Below are 12,630 nucleotides of genomic sequence, written 5' to 3'. Positions count from 1 at the left end.
CCCCTATACCTGGGCAAAAAATGGCTCTGTGCATGACAAATATTGTTCCAGCAAAACATCCAGAGGATGCCCCAGGACTCTGTTCCCTTTGTTGCAGCCAGAGTCCCATTAAAAGGTGGAAAAGGAGACTTGAAAACCTCCTTCTGTTGCCATGTGTGATTTGTGTGTCACAAAGTACAAGTAGTTACAGTGTTCAGGGTTGTCACAGAAGCCCAGGACCTGCCCTGCATCTTCTCTTGGCACCAGCCAAAGCAGGCATGTGCCAGCCCAGGAGGAAGGAGACAAGGCTGGACAAAGCCTGTCTCTGCAAACGAAAATCTCTGGTGTTTCTTCACTCCACTGTCCAGTTAACACATCTTGTCCACACAAAAAGGCAGCTTTGCTATTTTCTTGGAGTCCTTCCCAACATATTGGCTGCAATTCTCTGCTCTGTTTTTGTTCCCTCATTTTGAACTGATGATGTGACCCCCTGGACTTCACCAGATACAATTTTGCCACTCTCTCTGATGGGACTCTGAACCACGGAGTCCTTTGCCCCAGTGGAATTCAAAGGCCTCACAAGACCCACACAAAACCATTTCAAGTGGCACAGCTTGATCAGTCATGTACGGGGAGGAAGAAAAGGAAATGTGCCAGGGAGAAAAGTAGAACTGTGTCCAGGACACATACATGCTATATGTATTATTGTTTTGTATTTTATATGTTTTATTAGATGTGTTCTGGACTCTCTATATATATTTAATATCACGTTTGGAGCAGCTGAAGGACTATTGTGCCTAGGTGAAGTCCTCTGCTTGCCTGTCACATACCCAGAGCCCAGCTGCTTTTGAAGATATCCACATCTCCATGTATCCTGCAGGATGGGGGGTTGGTAGATGCCCTTTTCTCCTGGACAAGCTTGGAGAGGTCAGGGGAGAGCAGTGGGGAACACTTTCCCCTTGATAAATCACTGTGTGAAGCTTTGAGGAGACCCCAGTCAGTCCTACAGTCAGGGTTTGCTCCTAAACCCTCTGAGCATATTCTGGTACCTTACATGCCCTAAAAACTTCAGAGAAATATGGGATTTTTGTTAATTTCCAGAGCAGGAAAGCTCAGTGCTGAGCAGTGCCAGCATTGTTTGAACACTATTCATCCTCCACCCCAGACATTACTGCATTTCCACATTTGTTCCTAAATTATGATTTAGAGGTGAAGATACCCAAAAAGAGTGAAGCATTGCTGTTGCTGAACCAAGTCAGGTTTAAATTATGCAGAAAGAACTTATCAGGGTCATTCTTATGAAGTACTTAAGGATCACAACTCTCCTGAAAATAAGATTCAGCTTTACTCTGAGGCTTACAAATTGTTCAGTAATTTTTCTTTTTGTTTCCTCTAATTTCCCCAATAAGTAACTTACTGTTTTACAACTACTGTAAGTTGTAAAAAAAAAGTTGTTTGTTTGGGTTTTTTTTAAATGGAGCATCTGACCATGAAACCCCAAATGCTCTAAAATACTGAGCTATTCAGTAATGCTGGAGCCTCTTCCCTCTGTTTCTCCTAAATAAGGATTCAATGAGATGGGCACAGTCCTGGAGCACACTGAGCCTGGGACAGAAATGCCCTCTCCAACCAGATCTTTGTCATGGGGTGGTTCTGTCATGGTGTTTCCATCATCTCCACATGCCAGAAACACTGCTGCAATTCTCTTTTACATTTACATGCACAGGCCCTTCATCTCCCAGGGCCCCAGAGTATTTTTGATATTGGAAATGAAGAGATAAGCTTGCCCTCCCCCGTGGAAAGCAGCCCTCTCTGCCCTGGGTTTCTGCAGTTCATTAAAAGCTGTCAGCACTGAGCAGCCCTCCCAGCAGGGCACCAGGGATGAAGGGATGTGAAGCTGAACCTACAGAGAGTATTTGTGGAGGAAGGGTGTAGCACTTAATATGGAGGCTGTAGAATCTCAGAGAAGGCAGAGCCTTAAGTTGAGCAGAAAGCTCAACTTAAAATCAAGTTGCAGGTTAAAAAAGAGTTAAAGAGTATGAATTTTCATTTGGAGCAAATGTTGTTCTTGGAATATATGAAACATCTATTACCAGACATCAATTTCTACCATATGGCACATGCATTACTTCTGCTAAGCAGACCTGCAGTTGCAGGCTTGTACCTCACATCCAGCCATCATATTGTGACAGAAAAGTCCACTTTGATGAAGTGCATCAGTCTGGAGAGCTGAAGGTGTTCACATGGTGGTGTGGAAGCTCCCTGAGACTCTGTTCTTGTTCAATCTGTGCCTAAGTACTACAGCATGCAGCCTGCAGTGTATCTGAGGGGAGTGAATACCTCCAGCCAAATTATCACTAGGATTAGGCAAACTAATTCAACTCAGATAAGTTCATCAGATATTTTCTAAAGCTCCAAGCAGGCTCTCAGTGAGGATTTACTTTGGCAGGTCTCAGTTTCATCTATCTCATAAGCCTGTGTTGCAATGGAAAAGAAAGATTTCAAGATTCTTTTTCCTGGCAGCTGAAATAGGAGGGAGGCCTCTCCTATTCCTTTGCAATTCACAGGTTGAAAACATCTGATCTGTATGATCCAGTCATTTTATATTTCTTAACCTGTAAAAGAAAATGCCTTCCAACATTTCCAGTGCAGCTGGAAGCAAAGACTGGTGCACTTTGTCTCTCAGGATACATCCAGTTTAACATCTTTGGAGGGATAAATGAAGAAGAGCAGAAGCAAAACCGAGCATTAAGCCACAAAAATTCTGAAAAGTGAAATCCAGCTTTGAGCAGGTGTTTTTGCTAAGTGAAAATACCCATCCAAATGTGTCTTAGTGCCTCAGTTTGGCCCAAATACACAGAAAATACCTTGTGCATTTTTCTCTGGATCATCACCCTAAATACACTCAGTCCTGCCCAGGATCCCAAATACTGAGAGCAGACTCACAGCCTTGATGTGACCTCCTGAGGTTTAATTTCCTTTCTCCCTGACAACAAGATCATAATTATTGAGGTTTTAGCTGACAGGCACTGACTGATTAAATCTAAAATAAATACTAATTGCAGACACATCATTAAAAAGGAGAGGCAGTATCTGACTCTAGGTCAGACACAAGCAAAGATCCACTCTGTTAAGGACAAACCCCAACTTAGTGATGAGCTTGATGTCCTTGCTGAAAGTGCCAGTCTGTAATAATGAGAAGCCTGAAATATAGCTGAGGGCATGAGCCTAGAAGTGTTCTGTCACCAAACCTATCCATATTTACCACACAGCACAGCTGGATGAACTGCCCAAGTCCAAGGTGACACTGAACAAGTCCTCTGCTGCTCAACTCATCGACAATATTCACCCTTCAAGCTCTGCCCTTCCTTTGTGCCAGGGTGGGCACAAGCTGAAAGCTACAAGCATCACTTTGTGTCAAATTTTAGACCTGCTTCCTCACCTCAAGCCTTGCTGTATTCCTGTGACATTTTCCGTGCAAATGTCAGAAGGTCCCAGTCAGGAATGAAAGAAATCCCAGCACCTCTGACAGCTCACATCTGGGTTTGGCTCGTTTTTTTTTTTTTTTTTTCTTCCTGAAGCTTTTTCTTGTCTTTCAGTATGGGGCTCAAGCCCATGTTCCCTTTTCGGGAAAACTGATCCAGCCACTTACGGGATTCTCAGTGAGATCACTCAGGAAATATTTCCAGTTGGAGGTCTTTGCTTGGGGATTTTTTTTTATTTATTTATTTTGTCCCGTGCTTGGCATCAGTTACAGGTGCTTTTCCTATTTTGGATGGAAAGGATATTAAGCAGTATTCCTAAAGGTCCTTTTGGCCTTTTTTTTTTCCCCTGTAATTTGCCAAAAAAGCTTTTGATGGAACATCCTCCCCAGTCTGACAGGATTCCCTGACCTGCATAACGCTGTCCAGATTGAAGCATGAGAAACATTTTGAAAATGAACTATGCTGGAGTCTGGGAGTTATTAGCTGCCAAGAAATCCCAAAAGCTTTTAAACCTTGTTTGCAGCTGCAGAGTAGGAAACCTAGGTGTTATTCATAGAGGAATTCAACAGGAACTGTAAATTCAAGGCAACTTGCTGCTAAAATACAAAGGTAAAGAATTAAAACAGACTTAAGAAAAGAGCAACCCAAGCTATTACAATGCCAAAGTGACTGATTGAAAAGGAAGTTTGAAAAATTTCAGTATGCCTGGCTGGGATATAAAACTCAGGCTGAGGTAAAACAGCACATTCACTAAAATCATGTGTCCTTTGCAGCTGGTTGTAGACCAGGGCTGAAAGAGGAGCTTGAGGAGTTCATTAGCACTCCGGGATGGGAGAGTTTTGTTGTGCAGATGAAACAGGAGAAGTGAGGGTAGTTCTGGGAAAAGACCAGACTCAATCAGCAAAAAATTGCCCAAACTTTTTCATCCCTGGAAATGTTCAAGGCCAGGTTGGATGGGGCTCTGAGCAACCTGCTCTAGTGGAAGGTGTCCCTGCCCATGGCACAAGGGTTGGAACTGGATGATCTTTAAAATTTCTTCCCAACAAAACCATTCCATGATTCTATGAATAAACATCTGTATTGATGAATCAAACACTTCTCCAGCCCCAGTCACAGTTATTTGCTGTACCATCAGAAAACTACTCCTTCCCCATTAAAAAAAAACAAACAATTGAATGAATATTTGAGGTGGGTTCATAACTAAGGGTTATAATGAGCATTGTCTGACAATCCAAAGTCACACTATGGACAAGTGATTTCCATTTCCCAAGCAGGCAGAGCAGGAGCAGGTACACAGAGAGTTACAGCTTTTCTCTTCCAACACAGCCCTGGGCTCCTGCCTGGTGAAAAACACCCTCACTGCCTGCAGAACAGACAGCAGCCCCAGCCAGCAGGGGAATAAACTGTGAACACCTTTTAGGGAATGATCTCATCCTGAACAAAAGTTAAATAAAACAACTTGATAAATCACCATTCCCCTGTGTGCACGAGCACACAAAAAACCAGAGTCCTGTGAGCTGAAGTGAGCAGCTGCTTCAGGGTTTGAGGCGTTTTTAGGGGGAGAGGAGCTTGATTTCCAGATAGATCCTTAAGTGCAGCCTCTAAAAAATCAGGTCCCATCAAGTTACCTTATGTTCAATCCCTTCAACAGAAGCATCCCAAATGAACTTGTCACTTGTCACCATCTTTTCCAAGGACTCCAGAAGGAGAAACAAGACTCTTAAGGCAGGAGAATACTTTTGCACACCTGGCTTGTACTACTTTAAGGAAAATTACTCTCAAGAGCTAATTAAAATGCATTATTTCCCCCCTCTAGCTGTATAGATTAATCTATTTCATTTTCAAAATCTCATTTTTTCCCATCACTTCAAGTATTCAGGAGAGATTACATTATTACAATCACAACTTGGCCTCAGTCCCAGAACACAGAGATGTAGAGAGAAAAGGCTTTTGTTGAGGACACGCACACACACTCACACACACATTTTAGACAAAATGAAAGCACATTAATCAGCTAATGGGGGGGGGGGGGGATCTAAATTCTTGTGACAGAAGCCACGAAAATGAAAGATTTCTGCTGGAATGTACAGTCAATGCAGAAGTAAAAAGACCAGGAGGGAATCTCATGGAAAACTATGAAGCTTTTTTTTTTTTTTTTCCACTACAGAAGAACACAGATCTTGGTCTCTCGGAAGCAACCAAATGGAAAGGACATTTTTCAAGGGCTCAGCAGTGGCACTGGGCAGCTCAGGGCAATATTATGTCCAGGTGAAATCAAGATCATTAAGATAATATGAAGTCCAAAGAGATTAAAAAACTACTGTTACTGTGACTAGATAAAGCAGTTTTACTGAGGTGAAAGAGCTGTGAGGGAAAAGAAAAAAGAAAAACTACATGATGTATTAAGATGCTTCATTAGAGAGCAGGTACTCAAACTTTCCCTGGAAGAAACAAATCCCCCGGGGTGAAGGGACGGGATTTTTTTGTCCGTTATGCCAAAAGTTCTTTCTTTAAAATTAATGTAAGCTCCGGGAAGTTCACACAGTTAAACGAGAGCAGAAGTGCATCCCTGCAGGATGCCTCCCCCCAGCACTGCAGATGTTTGGGGAGGGGGAGAGGCTCAGGCTGTGGTTGCACATCTATTAATATCACATCTGCTGCACTCCGAGCTTTCGTGGCAGGACAGATTCGATCTGGATCAAGCACAAACACATTTTTGCTGAATTAGCCTGAGCACATGATATGATGTGCTCCAGCTTTGAGTTAGCTGACACACAGCTCTGGACTTGGCAGAAAGGTTCCCAGCATCAAGGTATGTCACAAAGCTGTAGAATGCATTTGATCCAGGTGGTGAATTTGTACCAGACCAAGAGTTTCCATCACAGGGATCAAGCTCCTTTGATCCACTGCTGGGCACCTTAAATCCAGGTGTGTCAGCTTGTGAAAGCAGCCTCTAAACCCTAAACCCATGTGTGAGAAATAGTCACCATTCCCCAAAACCCAGTGCCCAGAAGTTAAAGAAAACAAGTTGGGGCCAGATCTAAGTTTTAAAAGTCTTCCTTTCTCTTGCTGCAACAGGGGCTGATTCCCTGTAGGCACAGGTCAAGGCAGGGATGCTGATGCCTTCACTGTGCCCTGACTCCACATCTCCCCACGAGCCTGAAGGGCTGTCTCAGGATAGGGGCAGCACATCAGAGCAGTGAGAAATAAATAAATATTATATTTTGTCGGAAGGATTTGGGGTTTTAAATTATATATTTAGCGAAAACACAAATAATTCATGAGTGTTTTCAAATACATGAATAATTCAAGCTGGAACCGAAATAGCTAAATCATCAGGGCCATCATCCTCATAGAGGCATCTAGGATAGGTTATTTCAAGTACATTTCACTGCAGACTGGCACGTGCACAAATTCACTAATAAGCAGCTGCATCCGTGCCTTTCAGCTCCCACAAACCCCAGCCAGTGACAAATCCCTGACTCAGGATGCCAGCCCTAGAGCTGAGAAGCATCTGAGCCCTAATTGAGCCATGGCTTTAAGAGTAGGGACAGAACCAGTTTGAAATCCCATTTTATAGCTCCTCAAACCACATCTGAACCATGTGGTACATGTGTGGCATTTAAGAACAAATTATCTGAGCACCATACAAGTGTTCACTAATAGCTAACTCCAAGCTCTAGCAACCAGCATTCTTGCCTGCATATTTGTGGCTGACATTGTGTAGACTTTGAGGCATGCATATTTGTTAATTTGAATTCTGTATATTTTGTGGGCATTGAGGGTGCAATACTGAAACCATAACTTCATTGTGAAAGAGTTTGCACTTTTGTATATATATGAAATTCTGGTATGAGCTGGACAGTCAGATACCTTAGCAAGAATTCTCAGAACAAGAAAATCTCAGGTTTTTAAGTAATCTTGTGGCATTGAGGGACATGGTTTAGTGGTGGACTTGGCAGTGCTGGGTTAACAGTGGGCCTTGATGTCCCTAGAGGTCTTTTCCAACCTTAATGATTCTGTGAGTCTAAGTACCTTTTAATGACAGTTGCCTTTACCTTTATCTTGACACCAAGAGATTTAACATTTTTTTATTACTACTTCTCAAATTTTGTTTTCAAAATTAACATTTAACTTCAAATCCATTTCAATTAAAAACTGCACTTTAAATTTCACGGATCCTAGCCCATCCAACAGCATCACTTAAGGCCTCTCCTAATTTCCTGATACAAATTGAAATCCTATGGTTGAGTTATCAGGTAATCAAAGCAATGTTTAGCCTGCTAAAAGTGAAGTAGTTTATCACTAAGATTTTATGGTTAAAATACTTGCCAAAAAACAATCCCTGCTTTGACATTTCACTTATTACTAATTAATGAATAATGCCAGAAGTTTATTCCAGTGCATCCATCATTCCACCTTCAGCCTCCTTCTTGCCCTGCCCTTTACACCACACCTAATCAGCCTACTGCCAGGGAGAAATTCAAAACTCAGGCCTAGAGAGCTGGGAGTTCAGCATCAGGCTAAGAATCAGTAGCTGTTGTCACCTCAAGCTCTGCAAACACTAATGCCAGAGAAAACCCCCACCCATGGTGGGGGGTGGGACTAGATGATCTCAAAGGTCCTTTTCAACTCAAACCATGATAGGAGTCCATGATGCTGTGAAAACCAGCCACATTTCACCAAGAGCTCTGTGCAGGACCAAAGTTCAGTTCACCCAAAATGCTGAAGTAGGACCTGGATGTCATCAGCCACCACAGTGCATAAACCCAGTGGAGAGTCCCAGCCTGGGAAGATGGAGCTGAGCATTGCTGGCTGTAAGCATTTTGACAAAGAACACTATTCTGGTTCTTGAAGTCCCAGTGCATCACCAAGATACCCCTGTGCCAGTGGGGACGTGGTCCCTCTGTGCTGCTGGCACAGGGTGACATCAGTGCACCCGATGGGCAGCACCCCCAACCACCCTGTGTGGCTACAGCCAGAGCCCTGAACAATTCCCGTGGAGCACAGGCAGCTTTTGGAGAGCAATAATTAAGTAAACAGCTGTCCCATATGCCCCTCCTGTATCCCAGTGCAGCAGAAAGTTATCTGGGATGGGTTACACAGCTGCTCTTTGGCCAGAGACAGCACTGACAGCAAGAAAAGGTTTTTGGAAGGAAGCTGTAAGTCTAAGATTTCATTAAGAGGAAATGAAGGAGCTACATTGTGGTATTGACTTATGCAGTTATATCTGATGGCATTGCACATTCTCTGCTTGTCACCCCAGCTGTGTCTCTGCTTTGGGAAAACCTGGGGCTCAGAACCACCAACAGAAAAGTATTACATGGTAAATGCCTGACACTGAGTGTGCTGGAGGCACTTCTCTAACCCTCTGATCTTGGGACACATAACAGCCCATTCATACTCTCTCTCTTTTTTTCAGTTTTGTAGGAATTCCCCCATTGTAAGGAGCCCTTGACCTTACCCCCATTCCTTCTACGACTGCCTGACATCTTCCCATCACATGTTAACAGTGTGTGTGTGTCTTCAGTGAAAAGCAAACCACTGCTGGTGCTCTCAGGCCCAGAGAAAAGCAACGTGGAGGAAGAAAGAAAGAGAAACCTCAGCCTCACTGGTTCTTCCCAGAGATCTGTTGCTCCAGCAACTGGAAGTCAAACAATGATGTCAAGAAGACACAGCCAAGCACTTAAACTGTGGCGTCCAGTTGCCACAGCAACTCATTTTTAAAGTAAGTGATGCGGAGAAGTTTTCTTTTCCCAGTAGTAAAAAATATGAGAGTAAATGAGTGTAAAGGATGTTTACCTGGGGCTGGGGGTGTTAATTTAGGGGGCTGGGATGCAGCACCCTGCCAAAGGGCCAGGGCAGGGAGGAGGAGGATGCTGTTCCCTCCCAGCGGAGCAGAGCAGCTGCTTGGAAAGGAATTGCTTTGCTCTTCCTTTCACCAAAGGAAATGCCAGAGAAGCAAACTCTGCTGCCAGATGCCACATGGACACCAAATGTTCCCCACTGGCTCACAGCAGCCCAGGCTCCGAGGGGAGGGCTCCTCGTCTCGCTTTCATCCCTCCTGCCCTGAGCTCCCTGAGCTCCCTCAGCTGTTGCAGACCCATCTGTCCCAGGAGCCCTGGGCTGTGCTGGGCAGCTCACACAGGGAGGACAGGTGCTGGGGGCAGCGGGGGGACCCTTTGGCCACCCCTGAGCACGAGCCCTTTTCTAGCCCTTTCTCCTCTCCAGCCCTTTCCCCAGCTCCCTGCTCAGCTCTTTTGTTTGGGACCATCGCTTTGTGGCTTCCCAAGAGCTGAAATCTGGGGCAAAAAGGCACAGCTTTATGATTTCACTCCAAATAGAAACATTTCCCCCAGCCCTCTGCCCCTAAAGGGCTAAGAGAGGAGATGGAGTGAGAGCTGTTGGTTTCTGGGGGATAGGACATGGCCAAGTTTGGAGGTTAGAGCCAAGGTTTTTGTTGACACAGCATTTACTCCCATAGCTCCTTGCACGTGGAGCACGTTGCTTCCCAGATCAGCCATCCACATGGATCTGGGAGGAGACACCTTCAGCTGTGGTCCCTGCTTGGGAGACACCACAGATCTCCTGAGGAGCTGCTTTATCCCCACGTGCCTGTAAGGAACAACGTGATTAACTCTTGCACTGATTCATCCTTATCAATTTATCTAATACAAACCATTCCTTACTCCATTAGGCCCTTGCTCTCACTGAGTAATCCCCGGTTGTATCATGCTTTGGAATTAGTCTGGAAGGTCCTCAGGGCAGGGATCATGCCTTGGAAGGTGCCTCACAGACTTTAGGCCATTGCTAAATTAATAAGAATGTAATAAAAGTATTAGAGCTCTACCGAGGGAGGCATTGTTATGCCCCAGAGGCAGCATATCTGGTTAACAACCCTGAAAAGAAATGCCAACAACATTAGCCTCTGCCCCTACATCCCTCCACCTAATGTAAAATTAAATAGCTACAAATTACCTATCTATTTTTCTATCTGCCTAGGCAATTAGCCCATGCTCATTACTGGACATGTGGGGATACATCCAAGCTCACCAAGATGGGAGGCACAACACACAACAAGGCAGGAGTAGATGCTCTGAGGCTCCTGCTCCCTTGTAAAACACACCATTAAACCACAACACATTGGACCATCAGCAGAGGTCAGAAAAAAACTGCAAAATCTGGCAAGAAAAGTGTCCAAAGAGCAAACTGAGAGCCAAGGGCAGCAAACAGGCTGTGAAAGTGTTCTCAAGGGTGTGGGCAGGACAGAGAGGAGCAGCCAGGGATGTTTATTCATGTGGGAAAGGCAAACACCAAGCTATAAGCAAATGTGGCATTTATTTGCAGTTAAACTCGTGCATACATCTCCATGAATACGAGGTACACCCCACTGACAGGGAGCCTGCTGCCAGTGGGGCATTGTCAAGGGTAAATCCTTGGAATTGCAGAGAGGGGACAGCTGAGCATCAAGTCAAACAACCTGGAAGAAAATTCAGGCTGAAGTTTTTCAGTCAGCAGCACAAATAGGACTCCCCTATGCCTGAGCTGAATTTGGGAGCAGAAGAGACCCCCCACCTCCCTCCATGAAGCCAAGAACCCTGCCTCAAATCCAGTGCTTTAATCCAGTTAAGTTCAAGCCCCCTGCTCTGCTTGACAGTAATGCTATATTTTTATTCAGGGCAGGATCAGAGGTCTGATGAAACCTCGTGTTGCCAACATAAAAGTGGAAGGAGCTTTAGCTAATCCCAAGGAAAATGAAGCCCACCTCTTTCACCCCACACCCCTCCTGAAAAGAAAGAAAATGCAAACCCCACATTTGACTCTCTTGGAAGGGAAAATTCCCTACTGTCCTCAGATGGTTAAAACATGCAGCTTTAGTGGGCTGCAGAAGGAATAGCAATTACGTACCCTCCACCTCTTGCCAGCTTGGGCTTTCTTTTGTTTGGTTGGTCTTTTTGGGTTTTTTGTTGGTTTTTTTTGTTGTTGTTTTGTTTTTTTGTGGGGGGGGTTTTGTTCTAAATCTTTCAACTGTTTTTGGTTTGGCTTTTTTTTCCCCTTATGCCCTTCTTATGGGGGGGGGAAACATTCTCATCCTCTCATGCTTCATGAGAAAGCATGGTTTAGAAGTGGAAGAAAACAAGAGAAGGGAGTTCACAGGCTGCTTCAATGTCATTAAAAAAAAAAATAAAAACGAAAGAAAAAAGAAAAGAAAAAATTTTAAAAGAGAGAGGAAGAGAAAGAAAGGCCAGGCCTTCAGTGGAGTTACCCTGGCCATATTCAAGGAGCAGGTGTTATACTGAGTTAATTTATCTGGGAGGAGACCTGAGCAAATCCCAGCAGCCCTGCTGAGAAAAAAGCTTTGTATGCTGACACAAAGCCCTCCCTGCTGCAGCACTGTTCTTGCTGTCTTCCCTTCCCTCCTCCCCAGCTTCTCCTAATTGCAGGGCTAATGTCCTCTGACAAGAGCCTCAGATGGTCCAACAACAGCCCTATCACCCATTCCCCATCCCTGATTATTATTATTTTCACAGCCCAAGTCCCTGCCGACCTCAGGCTGCTGCTCTTGATTATTCTCCAGCACAACCCTGTCTGCTGAGGAGCTGCAAAATATTCCCTCTGCCATGCTGAGCACCCAGTTGCTTGGCTGTTGTGACACTGCTGCAATTTCTGGCAGGAGGAACAGTGCAAACGGGGTTCCAAAAGATTCCTCTTTTGAGGCTGCAAGCCCAGGACCCACATCAAAGCTGGATGCTTGTCTGATGTTTGCTTGGAATGATGGTGTTGGAGGGAGGGGGCCTATCTGCCTGCCATGCCTGGAATATGTGAGTTATTGGCACAGCCCCCAGCCACACCACAAGCTGTGTGTCAATTAAAATGGGGATCTGGAGAGCAGCAAGCCCAGGCAAGCAGAGATGGGGAGCAAGTTTATTTATTAAGTGATTAAAATAGGTAGATGGTCTTCATAGGAGATAGAGAGGAACAACCTGGCAAAATCTTCTGTTGACAATGAAAATAGGTTCAAGTTCAACAAGCATAGTCAGCATTTCTCACTCCCAAATACATGCCCAGAAGCCAGTGTTGCCCAAAATTTTGTTGTCAAAAATTTCTACCAGGTCCACATCATCCACCCTTGATGCAGACCACTTTTACAAAGCCCAAAACATAG

The sequence above is a fragment of the Sturnus vulgaris genome, chromosome 13, assembly GCF_052056855.1.
Source record: "Sturnus vulgaris isolate bStuVul1 chromosome 13, bStuVul1.hap1, whole genome shotgun sequence".
NCBI lineage: Eukaryota > Metazoa > Chordata > Aves > Passeriformes > Sturnidae > Sturnus > Sturnus vulgaris.
The sequence above is the reverse complement of the archived record's forward strand: the minus strand, read 5'-3'. Positions refer to the sequence as shown.